Consider the following 9,380-nt stretch of genomic DNA (forward strand, 5'->3'; position numbering starts at 1 on the left):
CACATCCCCATCCCACTTTCACTACAGCTGAGCACCCTAAGGGCAGCTGGTCCATGGACTTGCTAAGACCTCAGGGTTGGCCTGACCCAAAGCTCTGCCCAAACAGCGGCAACAGGGATTAGGTGGGCCAGCCAGTCCTTCTCTGAGGTCTGAGGACAGAGTTAAGCCACTGGAAGCAGATGAGGCAGGAAGATGGAAAGAAGGGAGTAGGTAGATACTAGAGTCAATATAGGCCACGAGAAAGCAGAGGCCGAGGGAAGGAAATGATCCACTGCACCAGTCACGTCATGGGAGCAAGGGTCAGAGACAAACTGACCGATTTAAACAGAAAGATCATTTCTTCAAAGGGACTGTCGGTAACTTGCAGAAACTGGTTTCCAGTTACAGGGTGATTTAGTAGGGAGGTATATATTTGATTCTAAAGAATTATACCACATGACAGGAAAACATATATTTGTTTCAGAAAATTTAAAACTTCCCTCCCCCCTGGCTTCCAAGGAAGACACATCCAAGTAGTTGGAGGGTTTTGGGTTTGCTGAGAACAAAGTCTTGTTCAGGATCACACTGGCCTTTCTTATACTAGATCACAGCCTCCTTACATCAAGGGTAAGGAAGAGAAGCCCAGAGCAAATGGTGCTACAAAGAAGACGGAGGTAAGAAAGGTGGGCATAGAGAAGACCCTGGAGAGGAGAGAGGCCTAGGGTCACTTGGAGGGACAAAGAACTACTTGATGCAAAACCCTTCTCCAGCTCTAGAACAAATCTTCAATACAACATCCATTTCTCACTAGAGCCTTGTGGTGAAGACAAACTCTGGGGTAATTAAGTGCCGAGGCTTGCTCCTCCAGGCAAGGCGGTCACACCTGGACTGCATTTTGAGACACTGCCCAGGTTTTTGATGGTAAATTCAATTCTCAGCTGAATTTGGGTTTCAATCTTTACCCTAAATAAAGAGCCAAATGTACTACATTGTACCTAGAGTTAACAATACAGTATCGTGCACTCAAAGTTTTGCTAAGAGGGTAAACTGCATGCTAAATGTTCTTGCCACTATAAAAAATAAAAAGCCAAACATGCCCCTCCCTCCCCCTCTCTGCCAAAGTGTCAGTGTAGGCTGATCCAGCCTGAGCAGAGATGGTCTTGGAATATTACCTCAAGACTAAAGGGAATTTGTGATTGTGAAGTCGACATTCTGGCATGACCCAGGATGGATTTTTCAGAAGGTATATTAATCAGGATCCCTTGTTTGTTTGTAAATCATGGGAATTCATTTCTAATACATTAAGCAAATCAAACAAACAAAACCCAAAGACATAAAAGGGAGGGTGGAATTATTGGCTCACAAGAATGTGAAACCCAAGAATACAGCTAGCTTCAGGAATGGTTAGATCCAGGCACACAAGTCAAGTCATCAGGAATTTGTCTCCATCTCACCACTTTGCCTTCCCCTGCTTTGGCTTCTCTCTCAGGATATGTTCCCCATCTAGTGGCAAATGACCCCCAAGAGCTCCATCCTGACATCATCAGCTCTACTAGAAAGAGGTTAATTTCTCCATGGTTCTGAGGAAATTACCAGGACTGAGTCTCGTGGGACTGACTGCTTATTTCCCCAACCCTGGAGTTGGGAGGTTGGGGTCAGCCACACAGGAACTCCTTGAATGGAGAGTGCAGGCAGGAAAGTCTCCCAAAGGAAATGAGGGTGCTGATACCAGAAATGGGAACAGCAAAACAGCAGTCAGTGAAAAATTGAGACATACACCCAATGAAGTGGGCTTAGGAGACTGATAAAAAAAAAAAAAAAAAAAAAAAAAAAGCAAACCCAAATTTCCTTGTGTGACCCCAGGCTGATGTTTAATCCAGCCATGAAGGATACATGATTTATTAGGAAGCTAGAGTGTCTCCAGGAAGGGCAGAGGTGGACTAGATACCCTTGGTTGATTTGTCCTCCCCCTCCCTCCCCTTTTAGCCTTAGCTTCAGAGACAGGATTTCCTGGAGCTGGAGCCGCTGAAGCCTCTGGTCAAGGCCACATGCTACCATAAAGGAGAGAGATTTGCAGAGAGTGCAGCCCCAGGGACAAGAGAAGAATATGCTGACTGTGGTTGCAGCTTCCCTCTGAAATGTTGCAGGGTGGTGGTGGGAGTGAGGGAGAGAAATGGCAAAGAATAAGAGGCTTTAGGCTCTAGTAGTAGGAATCAAACAAATTCAAAGCCACAAATCAATGCCTTCATCGCTGCAGGAGTGACCAGTGCCACATAAAGGGGTATGCAGTGAACTGGGAAGGTGTCAAGATTCGTATGACTTACAGACCGTGAAAAGGAGGCAAGTGCTCTCCACATGTGCTAAGAGTGAAGAGATCTGTGCTATGAGCCATGAGCCTTGGGCCAAGAAGTGCTTGATGACAGCTTGGAGAATCTGGCCCTGTTAGAACAGCTGCGACAGAGAGAGAGACCTTATTGAAAAGGGCAGAAATTCCCTGGATTTCCTATGCTGGATATCTTCTTTTTTTTTAATTGAAAAAAAAATTTTTTTTATTTTGAGACAGACAGAGTGGAGGAGGAACAGAGAGATGGAGAGAGACTCCCAATCAGGCTCCACACTGAACCCATGAACCGTGAGATCATGACCTGAGCCGAAACCAAAAGTCAGACACTTAACCACCCAGGCGCCCTCGATATCTTCTTTTTTTGTTTAACATTTATTCATTTTCGACAGGCAGAGAGTGAGTGGGGGAGGGGCAGAGAGAGAGGGAGACACAGAATCTGAAGCAGGCTCCAGGCTCTGAGTTGTCTGCACAGAGCCTGACGTGGGACTCAAACCCATGAACCGTGAGATCATGACCTGAGCTGAAGTCAGATGCCTAACCAACTGAGCCATCCAGGTACCTCTGAGGTGTTCTATTCTCTGCCCCTCCCCTGGTCTCTGGTCTGGGGAAGCTGACTCGTGTAGATTTAATTAACAGGAGTCTTGCTTCTGGCTTCACTTGGATTTGGCCAATGGAGAGTCCCAGCTGCAGATCTGAGGAAGGGAGGAGAGTAAGGTCAAAGTGTTTTCTTCCCTTGGTTCCCTTCTTGTGGTAGAGCCTTGGGCTGTCTCTGCCGTCAACTCAAGGTCATTCCTCTTCTCAAAGAAGCCTGCTCCACAAGACTCTCCTACCTTTTGGTAACTACTCCCCACTCCACCTTGGCCATTCAGGCCTAGAGGTGATGACAACTCTAGGTTCTTGCACTTGAGGCTCCCCTGCACTTTGTAAATAGTCCCTTTATAAGTAAAACCTCCTTCTATTTTCATTTGAGTGGGCCATCTGTTTGTTGTTGGAACCCTGAATGAAACTGCCCCCAAAATTCTCCCTTTTAACTAAATGGGAGGAGGAAAAGGTGGGGGGGCGGAGCTGAGGGGACAGTCCTCAGAGAATAAGAAAGAGCAGCAGAGTGTTGGCTGAGGAGCCACTGGGAAGGCAGAGGGGATGTGGATATGCTCAGCCTCCTGTTCGGAACGAAGGCTAAAGTCCTGGGCATCCTTTCTTCCACTAGGGAGAGTCTGGTACCCAGGAGGATTGGCACTTGCCAGGTCCCCGTATTTGCTAGTAAGATTGAAAGGCAGACTAAGGAATTCCAAGGACTCGTGAGTTGAAGCACTCCTGTATTTCTTTTCACCATGACCAAGAAGGCCATCTCGTGGCAGATGTACCTCTGAGGAAGCTTACTTAATGCATCATTTTTCCCCTTTCCAAGAGATGAGGCACTCAAACCTGAGGCAAGCAGGGGACTTCCTCATGCTGGGGGAGGGAAGGAGAGTCGAAGATGTGGGGATAGGGCTTGTCTCTGAGGGCAGAGGAAGTGAGAACGAGGATCAAGGCTGGAAATTCCACCAGCTCTCCAGACCCCTTTTAATGCTATTGCTTCCACATTTCAACCAACAGTGGCTGAAAAATCTCCCTTGTTTCTCTTCCCCAGCAAAGCACACTGTGTATATATGAGGCATGGTGGAGGGAGAGTAGAGGCTTCTGAGAGGCTCCCTTGAAAAGACTGGGGGTGCCTGCACAGGGGGAGAGGAGCTCCTCCCACTGGATGCTTCCTGAGCTAGAACCCCACAGGCTCATCCTAGTGCTACTGCTGGAATAAAGTGTGGTGAGAAAGCAGGGCTGAGGGGAAGGAGACTGGCGAATGTTTGTGAACATAGACGGTGAACCAGAGAGTTCTGAAGGTGGGAGGTTCGTGAAAGGGCCTATGTGAGCAAGCTTGTCAGGACCAGGATGTGGTGGGCCTGGGAGGAAAATTGGGCTACCCTGCCCAGTTCCTCATACTTCTCATGGCTCCATGAGACAGAGCATGAACTTTAGAAGAGGGGCAGGAACCAGGGGGCTAGACAGCAGCCACTGGGCCAAGCAATGTGACCCTGACTTGGAGGAGGGACTGGGGACAGACAGATGATAGGGAAACCAGGTGGCCGCTATCTGTAGAAGTCCTTGGCAATGAGGGGGCCATAGAGCTTACCAGTGGCTAAGAAACCACATATGTCCCCTCTGTGGAGACTACCACATCATAAAGGCTACTAAGGGCAGACATAACCACAGTAAAGTCAGGGACCCCTTTCCACTGCACAGCAAGGTCAGGCTGTCAGGAGGTCTCATGAAGCTTCCTCCCCTCTTTTTTGGTGACCAGAAAAGAGAGCAGAGTATGCCATTGGCATATCATCATCCATCCCCATACCAAGCACCCGAAGTCAGAGTTCTAATTGGGGTGGGGGTAGGAGGATTGCTATGAATTGAATAGCAGATTAAAGTTTTAAACTGGACTGGTCTAGGGCACCTAGGTGGCTCAGTTGGTAAGCATCTGACTTCGGCTCAAATCGTGATTTGCGGTGAGTTGGAGCTCTATAATGGGCTCTGTACTGACAGCTCAGAGCCTGGAACCTGCTTTGGATTCTGTGTCTCCCTCTCTCTCTCTGCCCCTCTCCTGCTCACACTCTGTCTCTCCCTCTCTCTGTCTCAAAATTAAACATTTAAAAAAATTAAAGGGGCACCTGGGTGGCTCAGTTGGTTGAGCATCCAACTTCGGCTCAGGTCATGATCTTGCAGTCCGTGAGTTCGAGCCCTGCATCGGACTCTGTGCTGGCAGCTGGGAGCCTGGAACCTGCTTCCAATTCTGTGTCTCCCTCTCTCTCTGCCCCTCCCCTGCTCATGCTCTGTGTCTCTCTCTGTCAAAAATAAATAAACATTAAAAAAAATTAAACTGGCCTGGTCTAAGTTTTACTAACTGAAAGAGACCAGAAAGTTATAAAAACTCTACCTATGGTATTAAAAGAGAGTCAAGGGAGTGACTAGGGAGAAAAAGACTTAGGACTGCTTCTACCTTAACAGGTTAAAACTCAACAACCAGTTGCAGTAACAAAATGGCCACTGGCCATCCCACCAACCTGAGCAAAAGAGAGCATCTGTGAACCAGAATGCCTGCAAAAGTCCTGAGATTCACTCCATGAGGCCCCTCCTGAACCAATCACTGTGGCCAAGAGATGGAATGTGCTGATTAGTCAAGGTTAGCTCATATTTGTATTTCTGGAGTTGGTTTCCCTGGAACCACAGGGTTCCCCAAAGGGATGTGGGTATTACAGGGAAGAGGGAAGAGAGGATGAATTTGGGGAAGTATTGCATTAGGGATTGTTCCCCATTTACTCCTCTGAGAGCACAGTTTCTGCCTCAGGAAGAGAATGGAGCTAAAACTAAAATCCCAGGTGTTTTATAATTCCCAGAATGAGAGCCCGTGGCACACTTGAAGACAATGTTAACAGGTACTGAGTGGCAAAGCAGAATTAAATATCCCTGCAGTAAGAAAAAGGGAGTGTGAGCACTCTGGAGGGGAGTCCAGGGGCCTGCCAGCTGGAGGGGGCACCGTGATGGAGGGAAAACAGGAGTTGGCTGCTGCAGGGAGAAAAATCCTGTCCCAGGGGGATTTTCTAAAGTGAAATTGTGGAAGCAAAAGTGAAAGAAGCCAAAAAAAAAAAAAAAGCCCGCTCCTCTGTTTCCCATAGGAAACCAGTTAAAAAGGCAATTCTTCCTATTATAGACCAGAGTGGGGAGACAAGATGACTAAATGTAATGTGGTATCCTGGATTGGATCCTGGAATGAAAGAGGATGTTACGGAAAAAATGGTGAAATCCAGTAAAAGTCTGGAGTGTAGTTAATAGTAATTACCAATGTCAGTTTCTTAATTGTGTTAAATGTACCATAGGAACTCAAGATACTAACAAAGGAGGAAACTGGGGAAAGGGTATATGGGACCTCTCTGTAGTATCTTTGCAACTTTCCTATAAATCTAAAATTATTCCAAAATAAAGCATTATTTTTTAATTAAAAAGTTTTAATGTTTACTTTTGAGAGAGAGAGAGACAGAGAGAGAGACAGGTGAGTGGGAGAGGGGCAGAGATAGACACACACAGAATCCAATGCGGGCTCCAGGCTCTGAGCTGTCAGCACAGAGCCTGATGTGGGGCTCGAACTCATGAACCGCGAGTTCAGGACCTGAGCCAAAGTCAGACGCTTAACCGACTGAGCCACCCAGGCGCCCCTATTTTTTAATTTTTAAAAAAATGTTTATTTTTGAGATTGAAAGAGAGAGAGCAGGGGAGGGGCAGAGAGAGGGAGACAGAGGATCTGAAGCAGGCTCTATGCTGACAGCAGACAATGCGATATGGGGTTCGGACGCTTAACCCACTAAGCCACCCAGGTGCCCCTAAAGTTTATGTTTCTTAAAGTTAGTTTCTCATGCTGTAGATTCACTTTTACTGTGTGAAGTCCCACATCTGGGACTATACATATAAATGAAAACGCATCTGCCTTTAGGTATCATGGCATTACCAGTACAGTGGGGGCAGTGGAAAGAGCCAAGTGCCAGCCATAACTCCTCCAGGATCCTGTGAACTGGCCATGCACGATGAGATGGAGCCCATGATGCATTTAGCACAGGGCCAGGCACATAACTAATGCCCAGTGGAGGTTAGCAGTCTTCATTCTGCACGTATCTGGAGATGTTATAATGTGTCTGCCCTCTCCCGTTGGCTTCTCACGTCCCCTGTCCAGGAGGTAGGGTGCATTGTTCATCTGCTTAATTGAGTCTTTCTACAGGTTCGAGAACCCCAGCCCCGAGGCCCCTGCATCTTTGGTGCAAATTGTCTATGCCTTACCTCCTGTCATGTGCGTGGACAGCTGAGAGGACTCTGTGCTGGGCTCTAACCTGATTAATGTCGTTTAATCCTGACATCAGCCTGGGAGGGTAGGGATCACTGTCCCCATTTTACAGATGGCTGCAAAGGCTGGTATTTGCTTTCTCTCAGAGCAGCCTCCTGAGACAGATAAGACAAACAGCACCAATAACTCTGAGTCCAGGTGAGCTGATAAGCCGGAAAAAAAAAAAAAAAAAAAAACAAAACAAACAAACGGGGACTGCTGGAGAACTCAGAGAGGAAAGGTCACCTCCGTGTCCCACAGTCAGTGGACTTTGGGGCCAGGAGGTTTCCAGGGAGAAGGGGATGAAGAGAGAATCCGAGAGCAGGAGATAGTGAGAGCCTTGGCACTGAGATTGAATTCCCAGAAGTCCAGCAGTTCTCAGGCAGTCTGTCTGGGTGGGCTAGAACCCAGGATCCATGCACAGAGTGGGTTGGGACCACAAGCAGAGGGATTGGTGGGACCCCATAGGGCTCTTTACATCCCAGTCCCTGGGATGAATCTTGCCCCGAGGTTAACATTTACATTCCATCATCGGTAGCTAAGGACTGCCCACTCCAGGGTCTCTTTGTTTCTGTTGGAAAGAGACCGTGCTAGGGCCTTTATGGATCAGTGCTGGGAGGACTCAAAATAGGGCGTAGATGGGAGAAACAATTTAGTATCTATTTTGTGCCAAGCCCTAAAATGGGCTGTGGGGATCAAGACGACTCAAACCCCTTTCCCAAGGAGCACTTGGGCTGGGGAGTATACTGACTGCCATGTGCAACGTGGTGAGCTAGTCTGTGAGAAACAGGGCCTGGGCCTGCAGGTGCTCAGAGAAAGCTCCCAGCCTCTGAGGGTGGAGGGTGTTCCTGGCCAGACCTTGCCAACCTGGCAAGTTGTCCAACGTCATCAGTAGTCCTATTGGGAAGGAGTCCAACGTCATCAGTAGTCCTATTGGGAAGGAAAGCCCTGAGTTCTTTGGCTGCCTCTCCAGGAGAAGAATCAGATCCAGGAAGCAGTGGGGCCCCGCCAGAGGCCCAGCAGGGCAACCCTCTTCCCACAGGAGGGCGGTATCTGGGCAAGGGCCCGTTGAGCAGGGGCTTGGCTCCCGGCAGACGTGATGGCCTCTTACTGTTCCATGTGACCTCTATACCTCATACAATGGGTGTGATGCTCTGAACGTGCTGTTTGCCAGCTGTCTGGAATCAGACCAACCCAGCAGGCCTATTCTGACCTCACATGCTAAGGCTCACAGTGACAAGTACAGAACTCTCTCAAGTGCTCTGGCTACTTCTCCGAGGACAGGCACAGTGCTAAAATCTTCTGGGCCTGTAGCTCAAGTCGAAGCCTATGCTTCAGCAGAGCCCCAGGGAAAGTGCTGTCTCTGTGATGGTGAGAACACAGGCAGCGTGCTTGTGCACTCATAAGTGTTGTCCGTTACTTGGGGACCTTTCTTTGCGCAAGCATTCTTCCTACTCTTGTGAGATGAGTAGGAAGGAGTCGAGATGATTCCCTATTAGAGGAAATCCCATGATTTCAGGGAAGAAGGGCCTAGAGAGCCCTGGAGGCACATGGGACACCGAGTACTAAGAAGGAAGCAGTGTGGTAGGAGTCTCAGTAGCTTTCAGGGTCTTAGATGAGATGCGGGAAGAAAGACCATGAGGCTGGGTACAAGGTGGATCGTGCCAGGGACAACATGGGACCTGAGATTATTGCTATAGGTGGGGAGATGGAGAGGGACACCCATGGACAGGGGACCTGCCTGGGCCTAGCCCTGTCCCTGTCAGGGTCACTGGATCCTGGATCATCAGAGACAAAGGAGCTGTGGAGCCCATGGCATCCAATCCATTACAAGACCAAGGCCTAGAGGTGAAAATGACATGTCCTAAATCATCTGGTGTGTCAGGGCATGGGCCAGCCTCAAACCAGGGTCCTGCCTCCCAGACCAGAGCATTTCGTTTCCCTGCTTAGGCAAGTCAAGCCCAGCAGGCAATGTTCTATCTGGGGCTGGAGAATGGACCCCTGCAGAGACTGGTGTCTCTGCCTTATTTCTCAGATAATGAAGTGCATGTCAGAGAGGGGCAGGGACTTGCCAGAGGTCAGGCAGCCAGAGAGCAACAAAACCTACCCACTAGACTCAGGTGTCCTGATCCCCGGCCCAAGACATCTCATTGCACA

The sequence above is a fragment of the Acinonyx jubatus genome, chromosome D1, assembly GCF_027475565.1.
Source record: "Acinonyx jubatus isolate Ajub_Pintada_27869175 chromosome D1, VMU_Ajub_asm_v1.0, whole genome shotgun sequence".
In the NCBI taxonomy this organism is placed as follows: domain Eukaryota; kingdom Metazoa; phylum Chordata; class Mammalia; order Carnivora; family Felidae; genus Acinonyx; species Acinonyx jubatus.